The sequence below is a fragment of the Balaenoptera physalus genome, assembly GCF_965194825.1.
Source record: "Balaenoptera physalus genome assembly, chromosome: 13".
NCBI classification, from domain to species: Eukaryota; Metazoa; Chordata; class Mammalia; order Artiodactyla; family Balaenopteridae; genus Balaenoptera; species Balaenoptera physalus.
This window is the reverse complement of record NC_138892.1, coordinates 24,100,095-24,125,175: the sequence shown is the minus strand read 5'-3', so window position 1 is coordinate 24,125,175 and position 25,081 is coordinate 24,100,095. Positions and strand designations below refer to the sequence as shown.

Here is a 25,081-nt window from a genome sequence, read left to right as displayed (position 1 = left end):
AAATATTTTTTTTTACCATGGATCTCAGTTTTGTTTTTTTTTTTAAAAAAAGCCTGAAAAACCAAACCAAACCAAAAGTGAGCCAGATCTTATAGCTTCTAGTAAGGTTTTGCCTGTATGCTGGGTTTTAGAATTTAGAGTATTATTTTACCATATTCGAGTTATACTTTTCACCAGTTAACCTCAAGCAAATCAAATGAATTAGCTCATTGCAATAGAAATAATAATGAAAGCTTAGCAAATGTTTCCAGAATTGTTAAGAGCTAGGCTATATCAGCACACTGAGGGTATAATATTGTTACCGATCAGACCATTTAGCTTTAAGTAGTTGTTTTAGAAACATGAATATTTAGTTACACAAGAGAAGCACAGAGACCACAGAAAAGGGATTTTGTTAATACCTTATTTTGTCATTGGGCCAGAGTAAATATAAACTATGACTATACTTTTGTTATGACAAGAAAGAAAATAATAGTCATCACTCTTTTAAAATATCTCAAGGTTAAAATTTTTGCCTTTTCACTTAACAAAGTCTTCATAAATGTGATCCTTTCATTATGAATGATATAATTGGGGATTTCGCCCTTGCCTTTGTATCCACCAGGAGTTAATGTAGAGAGGAAGCTCTACTTGTTCTTTCATTGCACACTTGCATTTTGTTTCACGACTGAGAAATGTAAGTGCTGCTCTGCGAGGTCAGCATGAGAGAGAGAAGAAAATTATCATTTGGTTGCGCACATGTGTCTATGGTTTAATATTTGTTGTCATGTCATTCTTACCCTCTGTAAAGTCCACAGTGGTATGTAATTGGTACTCCGCAAGCAGCAGCACCAGAGTCACTTCAGAGCCTGTAAGAAATGTGGGCTGTCAGGCCCCACCCCATACCTACTGAATCAAAAATCCGCATTTTAACAAGATCGCCAAGGGAATGACATGATCATGAAATTTGAGAAGTGCTGGTATATAAGCTAAGTATTACCAATTGCTATATGGACACGTATCCATTTCATGGATAACATTTTCTCTGGAAAAGAAAAATTAACAAGTGAAAAGAACCAGCAGTTTTTCATATCCTGGAGCAGCAGTGGACCATCTAACGGTGTTTATTATTAACAATCATGACCATGTTGCTGCTGGTGATGAGAGCACCTATTGTCAAGCGCTCCCACATCTTGGCCATTGTGTCCAGTACATCAAGTAACACATGTAAGCATCTTCTTTCTCCTACCAGTTGGATGCTGTTTTACAGATGAGGCAGTAGAGGCCAAAGGTTGCCTAAGATCACCCTGTTGTGAATCCAAGCCTTCCGACAGCTAACATCTGTGACTGGTAGTCTCACCTTTTAAAAGTAAAAAAGCCTTATTTGTTTCAACTAGGGAGAAAACTTGCCACTTGAAAGATTCCTATGAAGGTACCAATTGACGCTTGTTTAGATAATATTTTTAATTAACAGTGAGTTTTCAAATTTGCATATTTGAAAAGACAAGAAAAGCCTTAAGTTTTAAGCCCACATCAAACTTTAGGGTTATCAGTTCACAATCTATTATATACTGGGGGGGTGTAGCTGCTTTGTTGCATCTTGTGCCCCCTTGGCTCTAGACATTCTGCTGGCATCTAGGGAACTTAGCCTTGAGAGCAAACTGCGTATCTGAGGACGAACAATTGTACATTTGTAACATGAATAGAAGACGCCTTACTTGAAACAACTCTAAAATTGTACAGAATGTAAGAATGCAGTTTGTCTTTCATGTGCTGAATTAAATCCTTTATAAGAATGACATCCTTTGAGAAAGGAGATGCTGTAGGAATGTCAACATTTTGGCATTTACTGCGTGAGGAAAATCAACTTATGTAACAAATGCTATCAAAAATAGCTTGAAATATTTTTTCTTTTTCTTTTACTTTGTATCTATATGAGGTGAGGGACGTTCACTAAACTTACTGTGGCGATCATTTCATGATGTATGTAAGCCAAATCGTTTTGCTGTATACCTTAAATTTATACAGTGCTGTAAGCAATTATGCACCAATAAAACTGGAAGAAAAAAAACAAATTATGTAGAACTGGAAAAAATAGCATTGAGATGAGAGTTGGAAGCAAAAGTTGACAAGGTCATGTTATGGTGCAGAAAAACAGTGCTGTGTCCTTCAGATCAACTGGGAAAAAATAAGCTGGTGAACCATATCCAGTAACATGGGGAAATGGAGGGTGTCTGGGCTTTTTTGTAAAGAAGCAAAGATATACTGACTGCACATTCAAGTAAGGATAATGAAAAAAAATTTAAATCTTAAATTTGTTAATTTTTAAATAAATAAATATATATATATATACATAAATTCATACAATAGCAAAGAATATATTGTGAAAAGTAGTTCTTCCTCCACTCCTGCTCTCCAAGCCCCAGTTTCCATACTGAAGCAACCATTGTTAGCAGTTTCTTGTGTATTTTTCAAAGATATTCTCTTTATATACAAGCTTTATGTACAAAATCCTTATTAAACAAAATGATAACATATAGTACACGTGGTTCTGCACCACTCTTCTTTCACTTAAAATGTATCTAGAAATAATTCCATGTCAGTACTTTGTTCATTTTAATGCCGTGCAGCATTCTAAAGTATGGATATAACATAACTTATTTAACCAGTTACCTTTGGTGATTTTCTTTAGATTATCCTCAGTCTTTTGCTATTACAAAGAGTACTGCAACTAGGATTATTGTCCATATAATGTCAAGCATATGTACTACATGTATTCTCAGGTCTTCGTGTACACAGTAATCAGTGTATGTACAAGTCTGTATTCTGCTTTTTTCATTCACCATAGTCATAAGAATTTGGTTTTCTCAGTCATCCTCATTATCACATAAATGACTGCATACAGGTAATTGCCATAATTTATTTAATAATTTCCCTCTTTGGGAACATTAGTTTGTTTGCATTTTCTCTTATAGATACTACTGTGATGAAAAACTTTGTGTATGTAACATATTTTATTCTCTTGGAATCTTCTGGAGAAAAGTTCCTTTCTTCTCTCAAAGTGTAAAGAGCTTTTTGACTCATTTTGAAATTCTGAGTCAGAATTATTTTCATAGGAGCAGATAGCATTATTGAAATGCTTATTTTGGAATCTTATGAGAAATGTCTATTTTGAATTATTTTTAGGTATGAACTCTTTTTCAGTATTTTAAAGATATAATTTTGAATGAATATATGCCTAATTAATATACAGCCATCAACATAAGGCCAAAGGAGTGATTTTTTTTGCATTATTAATTTTTAAAGTCAGTAAATTAGGCCTTGAGGGAGGGTGTATGCAACAGAAGTGTTCATTTTTCATCAACATGTATTTCTTGAGAAACTACTATGTGCCAGACCCCATGATGGTCACTAAGGCTACGGCAATGAATGTGATGGGCACAGCTCACTTCCTAGCAGAGCATTTCTAAAAGCCACATCTAAGATTCTTTGTCCTTGACGTTGTGTTACAACATACTCTTGTTCTCCAACATTTCCAGTTTCTTTGTTCTTTTGCTTTTAGGGTATCTGACTCATTTCTTAATATCAGCCCAAGATGTGAAGAGTAAAGAATATCTTACTCTCAGAAAGATATATATAGATATATATAGATATATATATCTTACTCTCAGAAAGAGATATATATATATATACACACATATATATGTATGTATATAGTTTAAGAATCCCTGAAACCATATTTTCCCCTACCTTTCTGATATTGAAGAAACCCTTTGTCATCTTAGGATGAAAATATCTTTCTCTGTAGTTTGTGGTATCCCTAAATCATCTTATCCTCATTGTATGTATTTTAGATTGCGTCTAAATACATTTATCTTTTCAGCAATTTAGCCTAAATAAACCATGGGCAGGGACTTTGGACCCTCTGTTACAGGAACATCTTCATGTGAAAATAAAATGTAAATTTAGGCTACATACCATGATTGATTAATACAGTGCATGAGAACTGCAATTTTCACAGGTCAAGATAACCATTTTGGTCCCCTTTAGGTAACCAAATATAAAGAATCCCTATGTAAAATTGCACTTCAAAATTGCATTTTAACTTTTCACCAAACTCTTCCATCCCAGAAAGACCCACTAATTTCTTGATGAATATAACTTTATTATTATTATAATAATAATATAGAATATAATAATAATATAGATAATAATATAATATAGAATATTATTATAGAATATTATTATTATTCTTTTTTAAACACTGTAGTGCAAACTTTTTACTTCATTGATGCTTAAACATTTCAATGGGAGAAAATAATTCTTTAGTAAATATTACATCAGTTTAAAGGTTACCAAGCAGATCAAGCTCTTCACTGACCAAGTGAATATTTCACTTTCAAAGGTATTGTCATATCATTTTTTAGGAATTTTACATGTGCTACCTAATATGCATTTAAATTTTACTAAATTCTATATATGTTTGTGTATATCTACACATTTCTCTATGATTCAGTAGACTGACCTTTAGAAGGGAAAATGTGTATTAGGATGTAATGATACCTATCTCTCAATCTAAAGTTGTATAAGTTATTGTTACCAGAGATGCCCAAATTAGTTTCTCATTATTCTGTGTAAATATGATTTGAACTTTTATGTCAGGATACGTTCCAGGAATTGGAATTTATAGAGTACTCTTCTTGATGAAAAAGGAAAGGGTGGAGACAACTTCTTAATGTCAGAATACCGCTTCCATAAGTTGATTTAAAGCTATTTAGCCATTAAGCTGGCTCCTCCTGGTAACAATCTGCTCATAAGACATTACCAAGGTAGCACAAAGGTGGAAAAGAAAATACAAAGGCATCTGAAAATGCCTCTGGTAGATTTTAAGAATTCTCCTCATTCTATTATCCCATATCCTTAATGTTGAGATTGAAGTCCTCCTTATTGCAACTTTGCACATACCCTACTGTTTGAACTAAAAACCCTAGGAACTCCATGTCTGAGATCTGAGTGTATTCTTGGTCCCAAATCAATCTTGTCACTTCTCGGAAAGCAATGCAAGATAATAAGTAGTATTCACCTGATTGCTTTCCTGCTCTGAGACAGCTGGTGACGCGTGTCTTCCTGATAACCAGGAGTTTCAGATCTAAGGCAGGGATAAAGGGAAGCTGGGAGCTTGCGGAATCTAAATTTGACAGTCGATGGCTGAGGAGAGGGTCAGAAGGGATAGAATCTGTGACACGTATGAGAAAGGAACAAAATTTATCTGCTCTGGTTGCAATGATTAGATGTCTCTTTGTCTGGCTTTCTTACAGTGGTTGACTGATTGTACCTGCCAGCTGGCTAATATCATAATTAACAAAGTTGCTACTACGTCTGCAAAGTTAAATCGAAAAATTTGCCAGTGATATGATGTCATTGTCACAAAGATCACAAGGGATTCGGAGTCGACTTTTGCTCAAGGTGGATCGGCAAAGCTGTGTAGGCAAAATGAGAAATCTCAAACTTGTTCAGCCAAAGGTAGGTTTCTTTCATAATCCAACCTCCTGGGCTTTCTTATTAAGACTTTTGTTTGATGGTTAGTGGGCTTTTTTTTGTTTGTGACTAAAATAATTCAGATAAAGATCCACATGCTTCTTGAGCACTTAGAGCACGTTCTCAGAAAGATTTGGGTTTTTTCCAAATATAGAAATTCAGAAATATAATGAAATAGCTTTTGATGCTGAGAATGGAATATAAAGCAATGTATTTGCCTGTTGTTGTGTCTAGCTAATCTTTATCAGTTTACAGACTATTTGGTAACAAATATCAATTGAGCATTTATATTGTATAGCACTTGGATTTATTTTGCTCAACAACATAAAAGCCATTACTTTGCTTTATTCTATTGTGTCAACCTAGTTATAGGACTGAAAAAAAGCAAGCGTTATAGAATATGTAGAGGTTCTATTTCGGTTTCAAGAAATGCTCAAAGTGGGGGGAAAAGGGCTGAGGTCTTGACTTAAGTCAAACACAGTGATTGGGGCTTTTTCTTTATAACACTTAGAAAGACTGGTATTTTTTGAAATCATGTGCTATTCCTCAATGTCTGTATGGCCATTGACGTTTATACCTGTATTTTCTTTTTACCGTGATTTGCTTTGCCTGATTGAATATTCACGCTCTGGGGAGTTTCCCGTATGATAGCCTTCACATATTGCTAATTAATGGATGTGAATTATTGATAAGGAGGGGCATGTGCCTCTGTGCTTCCTCTGAGTACAGAGAGAGAGGAAAGCATCTCAAAAAATATGCAGAAGGCAAAGTTTGGGTTATGCTGTGTCACAGCACAGCTATAATACCAAGGCAATCAATTTGCAATGTAACTGGGGACAAACGTTAAGGTTCTTTTACTTTCCCCCCATGGTCATCCGGGCACTGTATCATGGCAAAAAAGCACAGTAATTTGTTTCTTGTCCATTGCTATTTATCTTTTGTATTAATAGCAGTTTTTAAACATCCTGAAATAACATTTTAGAAACAAATTAATGCACAGCACGTATATTTTTTAATAAGCCCATAAACTTTCTCCTGGTTTTATTCTTAACCACGGGAGACTAGATATTCTGAATATAGTCATTTTAAAATTTGACAATCAGATTTCATATTCTCAAATTTAAAAAATGAATCCTTTTATGGGATTATAAATTGTAAAGCCTTTAAGAGTCTGGATAATTTACAAGACTGTTCATTGAAATTTTGGTTAAATTTTGACTTAGCATATCTCTAATCTTCACTAAAATTTAATGACGATAAGAAAAACTGAAAGTTGAGGTTTAAATCATTATTTTATTATACTCTGGACATCATTTTCGGAAGAGACTGTTATTTTCCTGATAAAGGCTCTCTTTCTTTTTTTTTCTTTGACTTTACATCTCTCCCTTCCTAGTATCTGGTACATACTAGGCACTCGATATATATTTATTGAGCGAATGAATTAATGAATTTGAGTCTTTCTACTGCTATTCAAATATGGTTAACATTTGCTGTCTCCAAATCAATAACTTTTGTATGCAGTAAACATTATAGACAGAAACAAGTAGATGAATGGCACAATCAGAGACAACAGGGAGGATTACGTTCCTAAAATAATATAATGTTGTTTTAACCTAAACCTCCATAATATTTTGTGTAATTGAGATTTGCTATTGTAAGAACTCAGCTGGAGGAGCAAAGGTCTATGAGGATTAGAAAGGGCTAGGAAAGTGGTTCACAGCTGATGCACCCGTTCTTTTAAACAGGATTATCTCCTGAGATGTGTAGAAATGAACTTTTGTCAGAGTTTCAAAGGAATTAATATTTTTGGTAAAATGTGCTAATGTAAAGAGTTAGAAGATTAGTGATGCATAATGAAGGCAATGCATTCTTTCACATGGAAATAGGGATATAATAAATGTCCTGCAGGTGATTGGAGCTGTAGCAATTTTATTCAAGATTAAAGTTTGATTGACCTTTGTTGGGGTGATTAACCCTTCTGAAATTAAAAGCCAGAGCTGAATTATTCTGGCCAATTTAAATGCAAACATTGAGCAGGTCGTATGTCATTCAAATAATAATAATAATATACTCTCCTATTTTAATTTTCATTTTTGCACGTCTGAATGAGATGCTGCTTTGGAAGGATTATAGCTCAGGCGAAAGCATGCTGGTGGCAGAGAATACAGAATAACGTATAGATAATTGGGAACATGTGGGAAGAGTCGAGGCATTACCCCTCCCCCCATTCAAAGCATCAAAACCACCACCCCAACAAAAGGAGGGAGCCTGAAAGCAATCTCCACACACTGAAAATGTGTGCTCTCAATAGGAAAACAGTCTGGGAATAGCCTGAAAAGTCTAGGAATAAATAACAGTGACATCTCTATTCTAATCCAGTGCCAACCACCTAAACTGCATATTAGATCCACACTAAATCCATATGACGTCTTCTGAAAATGGGGGCTTTGGGGTACAGTTGCTTATGAAGCTGTTCGTAAAAGTTGACTGTTTCCGATGACTGGAATTTCATTCCCCATGGTCTCTGATAGTCTATGGATAGAGTTGGTATTTTCAAAAACGTTTTAAGAGGAGCAAACTCTAGTTATTTACCAAGCTATGCAATGATTTGGTTTTATTTTTCTTTGTTAAATTTTCTTGAAGCCTTGTGAAAAGTTGCGTGTTCACGTCGCTTCAAAAAACTGTTTCCATTTTTCATACCATATTAAATGTTTTTATTCCTAAGTCAGTGAATATTTTTAGTTTTAGGTCCACCACATGGTGAGCGCATCTTCCTTTTATGTGTCTGTGGACTATTAAAATGATAATAAAGGTTCTCTTCCTTCCATATGTAATTTATTTCTCGCTCTTTTCATCAAAGAAGTTACTCTGAATGTGTCAAGGTAGAAAAGTCCAAGGTATTGTAGTGTAAAAATTAAGGAGCCCGAGGTGCTATAGTTTCTTTCAGTACATGCTTTTCATGTACTCTTTTAACGTCCTTTTGAACAATGGGCTTCTACTCCAGGCCTATGAAGAAAGTCAAAGATGAAAAACTTGTGATAGACCGACTGAGATTATTCAGCTAGCAAAGTGACTCTGACATCCTCCAGAGAGCGGGATAATACCTTGCAGCATAGATTAATAACATGTTTAACTAAGATCTGTTTTCTATAAGGATAATTTCCTAATTCTTAATCGTGGGGCCAGTATTCAACCATAAATGGTAAACAAATACCTTCTGTACCTTGCCTGATAAAGTGTAGATTATCAGCTTTAGTTTTGGTACATTGAATTGTCAAACTTTTTAAAAAATCCAGCTGTTCCATGATAATATTTTCACTAAAAAAATAAACACTGCCATTAAATCAAATCCCTAAAATAAACATTACTAATTCTTCAGATATAAGTCAATAATCTTCTCTAATTTGCTTATTCTTGTTTTACCTCTTACCAGAACTGAATGAAAATAATTTGGGGTATTGTAATTTGTTGTAAATGCAGCATTTTCTAAGCATAAAATGCTAATGTGCCAAACTACTGATAACATCTCGGTGTTGCCATTAATACTCAGCAGTCTTTTCCATAAAAGAAAATCATGGCACGAGAAGAGAAAGTCATACTGTCTTAGGGTAGAAAAAATACTTGGTGAAAGAGCAAGGTCAAATAAGATTATATTTTGTTAAATCCCAAATCCAATCATTTGTTTTGCTTCAGTGTGTTTAGAAGACGTTTTTATTTCTTTGTTGCCTTTGTTTCTGGCAATCTGTTCCCCTCAAATCCATCTAGTCCCAGACCTGACATTTTCGCTTTTAGTTATGAAATAACATTCTTTGCCATTAACAGGCCAAAATTAATCCGTCTGATATTTTCATGGGCCACATTTTCTAGTTGGAGCCCTTCTGTTCAAAAAAGCATACAGTTTTAAAAGTGACTGGTGGCATTATTTTATACATTGCCTATTATTTGCTAGTCAACAATTTAATTCAATTCCACAAAAATTTAGAGTAGGGCTATCATGAGCGATTTTATTGTTCTGGGCTAAAGAGAGAGAACAAGTGGCAAACTCGAGGATTTTCAGCGTTTTAAAAATCAATACGAGTGAAAAAATTGTCACAGGAATTTTTCAAGATGTTATTCTCTTTAACAGACACTCATTCTAGAATAAAATTAGTGGGTTATGTCAGTCCAATGAGTTATTTTTTGTAATTTGTTTGGCAAAATAATATGCTCTCAAGACAATAAATGCTCTAATGTTGACTTTCTGGCTAATTGTGAAGGTTAGTTCCTTAGCTTTAGTTTTCAAGTGAATTGGAAGGCTCCCTAATATAGTGTAGTGGCCTCTGGCCTATTGAGGCATTCCCTGCTATTTGTATTAAACCATCACACCACCTCTACATAATACCTTGGAAGCTGGAGAACTGCTTACTATGATAACTTTGACTAAAATGCCTTTAGCATTAGTATTTCTGGAGCCATCACTGTCTGACCTTTATTCCATTTCAACATTTATTGAGCACCTCCTATGTTCCAGGTACCCCCTCCAAACCAGGGAGTTGGGTCTATGAGCCAGATTTTATGAACCAGAAACTGAGACTCAGGGTGGAGAGTGATTTGCCTGAAGTCACATAACAAGTCAATGGCACAACCTGGGTTGGAAGCTGGTGCCATATTTCAAGGTCTTTGAGACCAGAGCTGCCCTTGCATTGTCCGTAGTGTTCACTTTGCCAAAACTTTTTTATTGTGCACACAGGATGTTTACCACTTTCTCCAGACGAAGGAATTTCCTAAATCGCAGGAACTACAATGAAAGAATTAATTCTCTCCTGATTCATTGCTAAGGAAGTAAGAGAAGAGGTGGTTTAGAACGACACAGATTATTCACTGGCGCGTCCAGGCAATGAATGTCACTTAGTTGGCTCATTTCATGGAGACCAGAAAATGTCCTCCGCAAATATTGATCATTTAGTTCATTGAAAACCAGTCTTTAGGCTCTTTTAAAAATTGTCTTTAAAATGTGTGTGCTCACGTATCTTTCATTTAAAATTCATAAATAATTGTGTCTAACAGAGTCCGAGTCAGAGGAACCTCCATCCCACCTCATCTACTTTCATTGGTTGAATAGTTGGACAACCATTGATAAGTGTGCCTCCAGATTTTATAATTCCTGCTCTTGAAACTGGATATGAGCACAGAGTCTGTTAGATTTCTATTCCATAGGGTATTGTCCAATTGTTTATGCCAATTGAGTTTAAAGGAATATATGGGGAAATTTTTTTTAATAAATATTTTAAAAATATGAGTTCTATGGGGTGACTGCAATATGAGAAAAATACATCATGCTACTTGGCAAAAACAATTTTGCTTCTCATTTCCCGATTTATTATGAGAATAAAGGAATTAGCATGGGTTAGACAAAAAGTAAACCTCTGAAAAATTAGCCTAGGAGGTCCCAAAAGTTTGGGATTGACAGATATATTTTTCCATGGGAGACTTGTTCCACCTTTTGAAAGTTGGTTCTTTTGGTCTACAAATTCTCAGAGCATGGCTCAGAGGACTGTGATGGGTCCAAATTCATCTCTGTATCTACCCATAGGGCCTAGAAAAGTGCCTGATACAGGTAGGTACTGAGGAAATGTTTGCTAAATTGGATTGAAAGTGACTATTACCACTAAATAATGCTAGGCATGCTGAAATCAGTACTTCACTTAAAGGCCTGGTGTCTGCACTAAGAAATAAAGTTTCAGACTTTCAAACTTCAAAGTCTGAAAAGGGAAGAGAGAAGTTGAGAGAGAGAGAGATGTAGAGATAGTTATAGCTATATTCCCATATCTACGTCAGGATGTTTTTTAAAATGGCCCAATTTTCTTCTTTACTTAGCTTTACCTCTAGGCCTATCAACCTATCCCAACCCTGACTTGTTAGTCACTAGTTAGTCACTTAAAACCTACCAACAGTGAAGCTAGTTTTTCTGACTGATTAGAGTATTTAATCAAAATGATCAGATTGAATTATGTCTATAGGAAAACAGGGAAAATAATTCACAATATTCATTTTGAAAATGAATGAAAAAGCAACTAAAGGGCATTGTGTAGAACCAGGAAAGTTTAAGAGTATTTGCAGGAAAATAAGAAATTACTATTGTGATTCTAACTGCAAATGAAAGTACTTTGCAGCAGAGAAAATTAAAGTGTGTGATAAGACAAAACATACTGAGAGCATCTTCCCTAAGAGATGCTATGCAAGATGGGAGAGCAAGTTTGACCAACATCTCTTCTAATGAGATAAATATTTGAGCATTCATTAACCATTTGAGTCCTGCTTGATGATGATTAAACCCTTAGGCAGATGTGAATCAACTTTACTATGTGGAAACATTGAGGAAAACATTTATGAAAAATATGACCCAATTTCTGAAAATACAGGCCAATTAAAGTTCGAGATTTAATTTAGGGATTTTTACTCTGTCTGCATGATGTATATATTAATGATGATGTCTCTCCTCTCATTCTTCATCTTCTTAAGCAAAAGGGGATTTTTACTTATTGACATATTACTGAAGAATCTAGTTTTTCTCCAAAATTACACATTTTTTTTGCATAAATGTACCTAATTACCTGAATTCAGTTTTGATTAGCAGTGTTAATTGATGCAGCTGTGGATGGTATCTGTTTACCTAAATTACCATGTGCAAACAGCAATATGTCTGGAAGTGAATATGCTAAACTGAAAATACTAATTAGCTAAGACAGATTGTTATTCAAGTCACATCGTGGAGCTTTCTAATGAAAGCCTGGATGTGCCAGGGCTTTATGATATTCAGACAGAAATGTCTATATTACATATGATTTCTAAATTTAATTCATAAGAACAGATGGGATGTCAGCCAGGGTTCTTCTGCCTTATTCCAGTATTAACGTGAATATTTTACTCAACTGAAGATATATTCATATGTCTTTTTTTGCTAAGAAACTGGTTGTGTGCCTTTGTAAGAAACTGGTTGTGTGCTTTGACAGTGTGTCAGTTCTGTGCATTCAGAGTCATCTGTTTCTTGACCAATATATTCCTAGATTATATCCACCTACTGTCCCAAAGATGAAGATAAATAAACCACCTTGCACGTTTAATCACATCAACTGGCTAATTTAATGAAATCAAATAGAAAGTTTAGTTACATAGACAGCTTACACTGAGTTGTATTTTATGGGTGTTTTCTTCTTGCATCCCAAATTAATAATAATAATAATAAAAGTTTGATCAAAGGATTCTTAAGAATCAGCAAGCAGTTTGCAGGGCTGAAAGGTGATTTCTCACTGTCTTCAGATTGCCTGGCATCTTTAATCATTTAAAAATGAATAGAAAAGCAGTGCTTATTTTCAAGCGCCCAGTTTTAAAGTATTACAGCTATTTTTGTCTGAGGTTACCATTACCTTTGTCCTAAAGCATGATCTGCTTTGCTTAAGGATTCTCTCCAAAGAAAGCATTAATCTTTTACTGTCTGTTCAGGCACTCAGCGCTCATTAACGGCAATGTAACTTAGAGGTACCCAAAGATTATAGTACAAATCCTGCACATCATATAGTGAAGCAATAATGGACCCATATTCTTTTTCCCAAGAGGCAATATAACTGTGCTTACTGCATAATAAGTCTCTTCTTCCCAAAGGCTGTGAAAATAAGGCCTCTTGACTCAAACTTAAGAGTTTAAGATCCCTTATTAGATATTTTAAGATGCCATGAGCAAAATGGGGATAATTTTCACGATGCAAATTTGAACATAATTATAGTTTGGCATATTTAATTTAGGTTTAAGTGAGAATTATAATTACCAAAAATTGAATTATTTCAATTATGCTAATTTCTATCCCCAAAGTTTTATGTAATTTGAGTTCTCTAAGATAGGTTTACACCCAGCAAAATTACAATGGAATCTAGTACTAAAAATAAGGAATTTGTGAAAATGCTCTAGTTACATTTTAGCTGCAAAAATGTTATAGCACTGTTAACTAGCCCAGGAGAACATGCAGTGCTTGAAATACCTTAAATCAAAGTAGAAAAAAAGAACATTACACACTGCTTGGACCATTTGCATTCCATTTTCTGTATCAATACCAATTGTAGTATATTATTGCTATTTGTTGTCTAATCAATAAGGCTAATCCCAGTATTTTTAAAATAAAATTCATGTATGTTACAGTTATGGTTATTTAATAGTACACTTGGAAAAGTCACCTTCAGAATTGTCTTGCCTTTTATTATCATTTTACCATTAGTCTTTTCAAAGAGGCTTAATGTAAAATTCCTTTATTCTCGGAATTTCTTTATTCTTGAAAATTTGGAAGGTTTTATTTCCCAGTAGCTAATGGTAGTTTGCTGCATTGTTCTGTGGAGAGCCCAAGAGAATTCACTGTTATATAACCAAAGTGTGTGTGTGTACACACACATTCATAAAATCACCTAAGTGAAGAGTTGAATTCAGACAATAGAGTCAGTCAACCAGTTTGATTGTTGGGTGTGTTTACTTTCTGTGCTGCTGGATTCACCAGAGCAACTGTTGAGTTAATGTAAGTCTGCTTTCCAAGCATAGATAAAAGAAGAAAAATCCTCTTTATAAATTTCAGCCATCTATTCTATTCAAAGCGGTGTTTAGGGAATCTTTGCTCACCATTAGATTCCCTAAATATTGTAGTAAAAGTTTCTTTTTGTCTCCATGTGGAGACATGAACTTGTTCTGTGTCCGAATCTTTTCTAGAATCTTTGTTGACGCATGTGTGCATTTCTACGTAATAACCTTAAAATGGGAAAACAGGCCAGTGATGTGAAATGTAAAATGGAGTTAAGGAGTTTTATCAGACATTCCAATGAATTGTCTTCAGGCAAATCACTTAACTTCAGGGTGCAAATTAGTTAATTTTAAGAATAAATATAGTCCTCTTTCTGACTTATTAAGGATTTATCACTTGTGCCCAAGGTTCAATGGATCTGTAAATGAAACGTAGGAATCTTTTCTTTGAACTCTAATTGGCATGTGGGGGAAGCAGGTCAGAGTGAGTTAAAGGCTGAGGGACTTAATCCTTTGAAGAAATTTTGATTTAGTTTTATTGCTTCTAAGTATTACTAATATATTCTAAGATTAATTTGACTCTTTCACTGCTTCATGTATGCTGGTTTCTTTTCAGAAGGATAGATTGTAGGCTCCCTGAGGGATATTTTTTACTTCTTTATTAAATCTCCCCTCTGCCTTCACGCAGCTTTATCACAGGAGGAGTGGTATGCACACAGGTTCTCCTTGAACGAACTGTGGTTACCACTGAGTAAAAATCATGGTCATTAACCCCATTTATAAATCTCAGTAACTTATGTTACAGGATCCCATGTATTACCTGACCCAGGGGCTGTAAGACATTTAAAACTTTTTTAAGTTTCTGGTTATTTTGAAAAAATTGCATATTTTTGATCAGTTTATGTTTTGGTCAAAGGAACCCTAACATTTCACAAAGGATAGAATTCATTTGAACTTGCTCCCTGAAAAGTATAACTAATGTATACTACACTTGAATTAATGCAAATTTCAAATGAATGGGATTTGAATTGGTAAACAAAGCTCAGTAGACAGGCAGACCTAAATGCAGATTTTGCCTGTCATGTGTCAGCAGTGTGATCTTGGGGCATTTTCTCAATTCTTCTGGGCCTTAGTTTACCCATGTAACAGAGAGAGAATGATACCTACTTATAGTGGTGTTATGATGAATAAATTATATAATGTATGTAAACACCTTAACTCGATGCCTGTCATCAACTTGACAATAAATAATAGATACAATTACTGTATAAAATACAGTAGCTCCATATTAAAAACCAACAGACACAATTAGAGAAATACTTTTAATGTGGCATTCATTAACTCTTAAAGTTTTATGCAGTAAATTGATTCAGATTTCCCACCAGTATATATACAAGCCCATTTATCCCAGGTATATAGGTACACATGCGTATTTATACACATACACATACCATTTATATAGGAATGAAATTAAACACCCAGCTTCCCAAGGTATGTAGTTCATGAACCTTCTTTCTTATAGCTATCTAACACTTCATAGCTCAAAAACTATTCTGTACACATTATCACATATAATCTTCACAGTAACAGGATAAGGCAAATGGCATTACATTCTTCTTTATAAACGAGATATGCAGAGATGTTAAGTGACTTACCCAATGTCTCTTACTACAGTGAGGGACAGGGCAGGGGGATAGCAGGAAATAAAGGAAGGAAAATACACTCAGAGTCTTTATCTGAGCTGTTTGGAAAAAAGAAGCTAATAATGCTGTTTCTCCATGCAATATTGGCAGAGTAATGTCCTAAGAGAATATTACTACATTTAAGTATAGGACCCAGGGATGAGTGTATTATGAAATCCAGGACATTATCCAGGTTTTGACAGGTGGAGTGGAATTTGTTTCTCCTCAGTAAAACTTTATTAAGATATTCTGACTCATTGATTGTTCATAATAGTTAAGACGTTATCATTTCCACAGATACTACCAGGGCTTATGTGGAAATGGGGTGGGCCTTATTTGGAAAAGCTGGGGCCAGGAACTGAGGTCTCCCTCAGGCCTGGAAAAAGGCCCAGAGGTCTAAACATGGGTGCAAGTCTAGCGATTTCTTAAGATATTAGCACCTGGAGCCAGATTTCTGAAAAATGTATTCTTCCTTCATGTAAGGAGCTAGCATAAGAGAGGGGAAATGACCCAAAAATGCCATTTCACCCATTTATAATTTGTTATGTTGGGTTAAAATATTTCACTGATTCAACAAATATCTTACAGGTACCTTGTATTTGTGAGATATTGCAGAAAGCACTGTAGGTATATAGAATAGGGATATAGAAACATAAGACGCAGTGCCTTCAAGAATTTTACATAACTATCCTATCCTTGTATACCTATTATTGCAACAGCAATATAGTTTAGGTGGTAAATTCTTCCTCCTTTAATTCTAAAATTATTGATATTAAGTAATGCATTTGTCCATTCATATGTTCATTCAACGAGCATTTATTCCTTCCTGCACTGAGTAGTGGAATATGAATGTAGCTTTTGAAATTGGATGGACTGGGTATAGATCATTATTTCTCCTCTAATTAGAGGTGGGGCAAATTATTTGAATCTTCAGCTTGCTTATCTATAAAATTGGGTTGATCATAAAAAGACTGATATGGGAATTGACAACATTTATAAGGCACTTCCCACTGTGCAGGGCACACACCAGTGCTATCATTTCTTGAAAGTGAATGCTCTTCCGCTCAAGGGATGTTAAAATAGTTGGAATGGATATACACATACCTAGAGCAACTAGAGAATTCTAACATGTGAGTAAGTACACTCTAACATGGTCCAGACTCCATAGGTGCTGACAGAATTTAGAAACAGGAAAGGTCTTTCAGAGAAAGAGAAAACAGTAGCGAAAATGCTTTCTGAACAGTGTGGTGTTGAGATTCTAGCCATGCCTTTCCCAGTATATGCAGCCTGATGAGCATCTCCCTGGAGACCACTGTTAATTTAGGAACCTACAACATCTGTGCAGTTTAAATAAGACCAGAGCCCAAATCCAAAAACACATAGAACACGATTTCTTATTCAGTGTGGTTGAATAGGACAACACCCATCCCTGGGCTTTGATTCATAAACTACATGGACCTAATTGACACCGGTTGTTGCCTTTTCAGATAGCATGCATGGTAGAGTTTTGGTGTATTTGGACTTGTTCAGGGCTCTTATGTCCAGAAGTTCCAAATTACTTTTTTGCCATTAGCTTGTCAAGCTTGTCTTAAGCCCACTTAATGAGGTCTGCCAGTGGAATGCCTTTTATGTTCTGTGGCCTTTATGCTTTAGTCTCAGCTACTCTCAACTGTGGCTAAGTTAATGAAGTTGCCACAGTGCTCGCTTGTCTGCTGCTTTTGAAAACACACCTCGTATGTGTTTGGGTATTTAAATTCTGTTTTCTGGCTTTTAGGGTTTATATCCTCGTAGTGCATTCAAGTGCTATGGAAATAAGACCAGATGGATGTGACAACCAGCCATTCGGGAAATTACATACACATTACATTTTAGAAAACCAGTGTACATATGTCTTTCTGGATGCATTCATATGCTGGATTATTTTTGTTGCATCCAAATGGTTGGGATTTCAATGAACCAGTTACCTAGAATGTCAGCTGGAGAATTCCTTTCGGAGGAAAAGCATAGCCTGCAATGAGCCATTTTGTCAAACCCAGTTGAATGTGGAGACAGAGTAAAGGTCACTCTGCATTTCTCTGCCTTCCTTTAGTTTTCTCCTTAGTACTCTTCACTACAGACATTATATTATAAATTTGTCTATCATCCCCCTAGAATGTAAACTCTATAAGGATAGGAAATTTTTCTGCTTTGTTTAATACTGTAGTGCTTGATACATGGTAAGCATGCTGTATGTGATAGTGAATAAATTGACTATCACTGAGATAATGAAATGGTATTTAATTCCCCCTTGTGCTAAAACCAGCATAACATGGAGATTTTCTTTTGTCTCTTAAATGATGAACATATGATTGTGAATAATGATAATGATGATCATACCTAACACTTATATAATGTTTCCTATGTGCCAGGCACTGTTCTAAGCATCACAGGAACCTTTGGTGGGGGGACTGTTATTTTATGGATGGGGGATCTGAAGCACAAATACTATGATGTGACAGAGCCCAGGTCCAAACTTATCAGCCTGCCCTTCGACATTTCATGTGCTGTTAAAATGTGGCTTCTAGGGCTTGAAAGTAAGTCATCTCAGGAGTTTACCACCCTTTCGATTAGCAAAAATCATCACATAACCATGATTTATTAGTTCTGTGCTATTCTTAAATATGCTATTCAGTTCAACACAGTGGTGCAAGGAGAATTACTCATATTTTGCTCTAAGAAGTGGGAATCTATAGAGGCAATCACTTTTCATATTTTGTATTACCCTCTTCATTGATTTGCCTATCTACTTACTCTTCTGTGGAAAGGGGAAGACTAGATGATAAATGCTGTAAATAAATATTTCAAGTTTCTGTGCTCATTAAAATATTATGTTAACAAGCCCAAAGCATAATGTCAAGCTAAATGAACTATTGGCATTGGGGATTCTACCTTGGCTTACTCATGGTTACTCAAGTTTTATTCTTACTAACACAAATGGCGATAGAATAATCAAATTTAGATTTGAAATCAAAACATAGAACTTTTAGCAACAAATGTGTCAGTCCAATTGGGTTTGTTTAGGTTGATTAAAGATTAGTTTCTATAACTCAGCACAGACCTCCCATGGTGGTGTATGCTTTGTCCCAGGTGAGTGCCAGAAGAGAATTGTTAATTCCCTACTAATTGGCAAAAATCACCTCCAGACACATAGGTAATCAGGGAGTGGACAGTATATAGAATGTAATATATAACAGATCTTCAGAAGAAGAGCACAGTTTTGAGGGATGCATTTGTGTACTGAGGGAACAGTGTTCCAGCCATAGGGACCATATCTTCACTAGAATTGGGAATTATGTTCATTACCTGTATATTTCCCTGAAACTTTTCCTACTGTCTATCCACCTAGCCGTATTATTTTACCAATTCATTCAAATTAATCTTCCTGCCTTCCTTCTTTTCCTGAATTTATCAGTTCCATGAAATCTCATTCAGAAATGAAATAGCTTTATTTTGGGTTTACATAGTCCTACATATTCCTTTTATACAATATGCATTTATATGGTGTGCAATTTTAATATTACCTAATATAGTAGGATATCAATTTCTGCCCCTACTAACTGAATGAGATAATGAATGCAGAATTACTTAGCAATACTGAGTACATGGTAAGAAAACCCAATAAATGACATCCGTTATTAGGCATCAATTCCTTGTAAACATACTCAAATACACTGGAAGAAAACTGAAGAAATCCATTTTGCACAAGAACTTTTGGATGAGCCCATGATTTTTTTCATTCAGGGTCAGATAAACAAAATCATACGTTTGTGATTTAAATTACACTCTTGGACTTTATCATCATACTGTCTCTAGTCTGCTTCCTCATACCTTCCCTTTGATATATTATGAAATGAATTGGTCCTCGTCTAACAATCATCATCCTCATCATTACCATCATCAGCACCATGATAACTGTATCTCAGAAAAACACTTAACAATATTTACGGAGTACTTTACAGTTTATAAGGCACCTCCTGTTAACATTTTCTTCTTTCCACAACACTCTATGGTTGACATTGCAAGTACAGAGGAAAGAAATCATGTTGCTAGTGTGGGACACATCTAAGATTCAGAATCTAACTAACTCTCAGATTGTACATCACAATGATAAATGGGAGACCTGTGCAATTATTAGCACTGTACAGAATTTTTAATAACACCTGCAGGCATGTCTCACCTTTAGAGAACAAATGTTGGAAAAGACTTTTTTGAACTAATCAGTGATTGAGCCTGACCTTAAGGAATGTAGACATTCTCTCCTGTGTCTCTTCCCCTATCACTTCCAGTTAGTGACCTTGGAAAAGGTTCTCAGACCTTGGCTTTCAGCTGCCCCCAAGCTCTTCTAGCAGGCAGAAGGCAAGCAGGTATTCAGGGTATAGGGCTAGATATATTTGCTTTTTCATCAGGATCGTAATACGGCAAGGCCAGAAATATGACAGGTCTTGGCATTTTTTAAAGACTTAATTTTTTTAGAGCAGTTTTAGATTTACAATAAAATTGAAAAGAAGGTACAGAGATTTCCCATATGAGCTCTCCCCTCACCCATGCATAGCCTCTCGCATTATCAATATCACTCACCAGGACAATACGTTTTTTACCAAGGACGAACGAACCTACATTGACACATCATAATAACCCAAAGTTCATAGTTTACCTTAGAGTTGACTCTTGGTGGTGTACATTCTATGGGTTTGGACAAATGTATAATGACATACGTCCATCATTATAATATCATACAGAGTACTTTTATTGCCCTAAAATCCCCGGCTCTGCCTATTCATCTCTCCCCTCCCCAACCCTACCCCTGGCAACCACTGATCTTTTTCTGGGTCCATAGTTTTGCCTTTTCCAGAACTTCATATAATATTGTCTTCTTTCACTTAGTAATGTGCATTTGGGGTTCCTTGATGTCTTTTCTGGCTTGAGAGCTCATTTGTTTTTAGTGCTGAATAACATTCCATTGTTTGGATGTACCGCCGTTTATTTATGCATTTACCTATGTAAGGACATCTTGGTTGCTCAGGTCATGGAATTGATGAGGAAAAAAATCCTAGGGATGAAAAAGTTCTACTCATTAATGTTGCTAATATTGCAATGTTACTATGACTCCACACAAATATGTCCAACACCTCTAGAGCTGAAGAGATGAATGGGACATGGTTTTTACAAATTATATGTGTCATTGGGTGGGATGAGAAATGGGAATGTGCCAGTTCTTATTTAAACAACAGTTCACCAGGTGACAAAACATTCAAGATAACAATAAGGACTTATCTTTGGGTGCAATGTTGAGAGCTTAGTCTTTGCAGGCACAAGAGGAAGTGGGAAATGGAAGAGGATGATTTAAGAGAACTGAAGGAGATATGCCTCAATCATTATTATTATCAAAAACTATTGTCCTTTTTCTATCATATATCCCAAATTGGATGCCGTCTTCATCCTCGAAGGGCTTATATCTTAGAAGGACATTGCTGTTTCATTAACTTATTTTCCTAGTCATTGAGAATATTTGAAGAATATATATTTTTGATGGTAAAGATTTAATCTTTCACATCTATATTTTTAATCAAGGAAATGTTGGTGTCAAAGTAAATTTTTGTGACTTTAACTATTCTTTTGTGGTGGGAGTGAAGAAAAATATTTTGATCGTATGAAGAACAAATGAAGAAAAGTCTACTAACTGAACATTAAAAATAACCAGTGGAGGTTGACTTGAAAGGTTTATATTTATTTGATCAAGCTCTAACTGACTCTAAGTTCTGAAAGCAGAAACTTTGGGAAAGAATGATTTGGGAACATCGACAAAATGGAAAAAAGATATTAGATTTTGCAGAAATACAGGGCTGCTCATTCCCTGCTACTCACCTCGAATGGTTTAAAACTCTGAAAATGATTCTAGAACAAACACATCTGCACATCATTAGCTTTAAAACCAGGCCCTGTAACAAGTCGAAATATCCTTATGGGAACAAATCAGTAGAGCCTCAAATCCTTTTTGGATTTCAGAAGAGAACATGTTTTACCTTACCATGTGACTGGTAGAGTGTTGAGAATACCTTTTGTATACATGTGTTTTTATTTGATTTGTGAAACAGGCCCTTTCCTTTTATAGCCAGAGGAGCCATTCTCGGAAGGCATGCAGGCAATCAAAATATTTTCAAATCCCGAAAGCCAAAGAAACGCTAGCTTTTGGTTTATTCACTGGGCTGTATCTTTCTGAACATTTTCTTTTTTAAACTGGCCCTAAGGGCAATAAACTAGACCTCTATGAGGCCTGAGCGAATAGAAAAGATGAGAATTAAATGACATTCAGCAGGAATGTCATGCAGATGATGTCTGTCTCAAGACGAATGGCCCATGAGGTAAGTTTAAACAGGAAAAGGTAAACAGAGGACCATCACTACGTGTTCACACCAATCAGCCAAAACTTACTCACCAACATGTTTACTACAAACTCAACTAGGTAGCATATTTGTCAAGAAAACATGCATATGAGGGGTTTTCTTTCTTAGTTTCCCCCCATTCCAGTCTCATTACTGTGTGTCAGCAGTGTGCTAGGTCTTGATGAGGCAATATAAACCTTCAAGAAACTGATGGGTATTTATTACTGAAAATGTAACTGTTGACATAGAAGCAGGTTTTAATAACAAAGGGTAAGTTCAAGACCTGTGCTCCACAGAAAGAGAATGAGGTGATGTAAGCCAAGTTGGAATTTCAAATCTCTACAGAATTCAGTATTTTGTAATGAATGTTTCCTTTGCCATTTTATATGCCAGGAGACCAAAACACACAATGGTTGTTAAGTAATTAGCATCCATTAAAAGTTCAAAGTTGAAAATGAATTGAGAAAATCAAATGGTATTATTGGCAAAGGACCCTTTCTTAGAGCTCTAAATGCTATACTGGCAGCCATTAAAAGTAACGAAATATTATAAGAACTGAAATAATGTCGGTGGTGTCCAAATATGGGGACATAGCCTGTGTTTTGACAGTCCAGATATGGGGACATAGCCTGTGTTTTGACAGTCCAGCATGGGAATTGTTCAGGGAATTCACCTGTGTCAGATAATTTAAGATGTGGTTGACAAATCCTTACTACCTTTGAATCATATAAAATATTTGTGAACTACTGTCAGTTGCTGCAAAGTTAAATTTAAACCCACACTCTTGGCTTCATGAGATGAAATATTTCTGTAGGATCTTGATTTTCTTGACTTTATTATTCCCAGTGCAATTTATACTGCCACCTACATAACCCCCTGCCACCAGGGATCCAAGACCAAACATATTTTGTGGCATCTCTCCTTAATAAAATGTCTTTTGGCCATACATTCACCCACATACATGCCAAGTGGGGTTGGGAAAGTGTGGTTGGAAAGTAGGCTTACCAAATCTCAGAAACCCCAAATTATGGAGTTTTCACTAAAGCCATTGAGGGAGGTGAGTTGAGCTACCTTTATTGAGCATGTACTATATTCCAGTTTACATATGCAGGTTTCCCCCTGCTATCTGAAAGTAGAGCATTTCTATGAAACCTTTCATAGGCCAAAATGGTGTAAAGCAAAGAAGCAATCATCTTAGGACACATCTTGGTAACTGATGCACAAAATAAATTGAGGTAAAGCACGGATGTTCACAAACACAGTTCAAAGCTATGGTGGCTTGTTGCTGAGATGCCGAGTGTAGTTCCCAGGGAAGGGGCTTGGCGATGCCACTCTTGCTGCTGGGATGCACTGCCTCTAGAATGGCTCATTGCAAAACAAACACTGAATACTCTTTTCACTTTTCTCCTTTTTTCATAAAAGTGAAAATCCCCTTCGGACTTCTTTCAATTAGTAAAAAAACCAAGTATTAGTGTAGGTCTTTCATAAAAGTGAATTGGCCTAAACTTTCAGAAATCAGAGGATACCTGTATAACCTCTGATTGATACACAGCAACCCAGAAAAGTAGACAACACTCTCACTATTTTATAAACGAGAAAACTGAAACCAAGTGTGTTTAATAAATTTTTCCAAGGTTACCCAGATCAGATTTTTACATGAGGGTTGACTCTAAAGACCATATTCTCCCTATCACAACACACCATGTTCTCTTACTACCTTGAGAGGCTGTACCAATTTAAAGTACAAAAAGAATCAATGGTGTTCATGGTCCACTGTTAACAAACACGAAGCCCTGACCCACTGGCCCCTCAGTCCTCTTGGTAATTGAAATCACCAGGCCCGGCATTTCTTATGCCATCTAGGGGAAGATAGAAAGTCAGCTAAAAGAGGGAAAAAACACAGAAAAAGAGAATATTAGCTCTGTCTATTTGGTGGTGGCTCTTCAAGGAAATAAAAGGACGATACATGTTTTCCTCCTAATTTTTCTGTTTAAAAGAGAACCCGGGGTTGGCAGGGAAAATGCCTGGGGTGAAGGGCCAATAGAGAATATTGATGCTGGGATCATGAGCAAAGGGGAGTTGGTTTGGGGCTTATTTCTCCATCACCCTAGTCATTCCATCTTTCACAGAATGAGAATATTCTGTTCGGCTTCCAGGCTGGGGTTGTGATGTGAGAAGTGTACGTTAATTTCATCTTTTCTCATAACTTTCTTTTGGGGATAAGCATTTTGGTTTTCTGCTGTTTACTATCTCAAAGGCATCTATATGCTAATATGTTTTATGCTAATTATTTTCATGTTTTCCCCTTAGGTTATGCTTCATATCATCCACCAGGGAGGATCATATCTCTTGAAAACGTTCAAATTTGATTTTGAAAATTATTCAGAAAATTGAAGCCATGCTATCTCCCAGTGTAGGAAAGCACATGCTCTGGAGATTCCTATAATTCAAAGAAAATGGACTGGGATAACATTTGAGTTCTCATGCTGCCAAAATGCTCTTGAGGCGAACAGCGAGGTACACAAAGCATTTAACATTGTGGCATTGAAATGTGGGAAGAATAATTAAAATAAAAATCTAATAATAGGTTTCCAGAAATCACTAAAGTACTGTTTGATCCAGAGAGGAGAAAGGAAAGACTGTTTTCATTCTCCACCGCATCTGAAGTGTGCTAACTGCTTCTACTACTATGAGTACCGTATTTTAGTTGTATGTCATCACTCCTTAGTGTCATTTCTAGAAAGTTAATTGTAATGATATTAATGCCTGAAACTGAGTTTGTGCTTACAGGAAGAATCAGGTGAGAGAGGATTTCATACAATAAGCTAGCCTGATGTTTTCTTCCAGTTTTTTTTATTACAGAGATTTTGTTTTACGAAATTGCAATTTGGAGAGTAGGTTGCAATTTTTTAAAAGAAACAT

The 25,081-nt window shown here is 35.7% G+C and overlaps 2 long non-coding RNA genes across 2 annotated transcripts in view; both read left to right on the top strand.

Moving 5' to 3' along the window:
- The window catches only part of LOC309640628, a 933,213-nt gene that overhangs the window by 110,798 nt on the left and 797,334 nt on the right, over window positions 1–25,081 (top strand). The window lies entirely within an intron of this gene.
- Window positions 4,231–25,081, top strand: part of LOC309640612 — a 34,824-nt gene continuing 13,973 nt past the window's right edge. Inside the window, exon 1 of the long non-coding RNA XR_014252302.1 lies at window positions 4,231–24,676. This is a non-coding gene — a long non-coding RNA (uncharacterized lncRNA). The remainder of the gene's footprint in view (window positions 24,677–25,081) is intronic.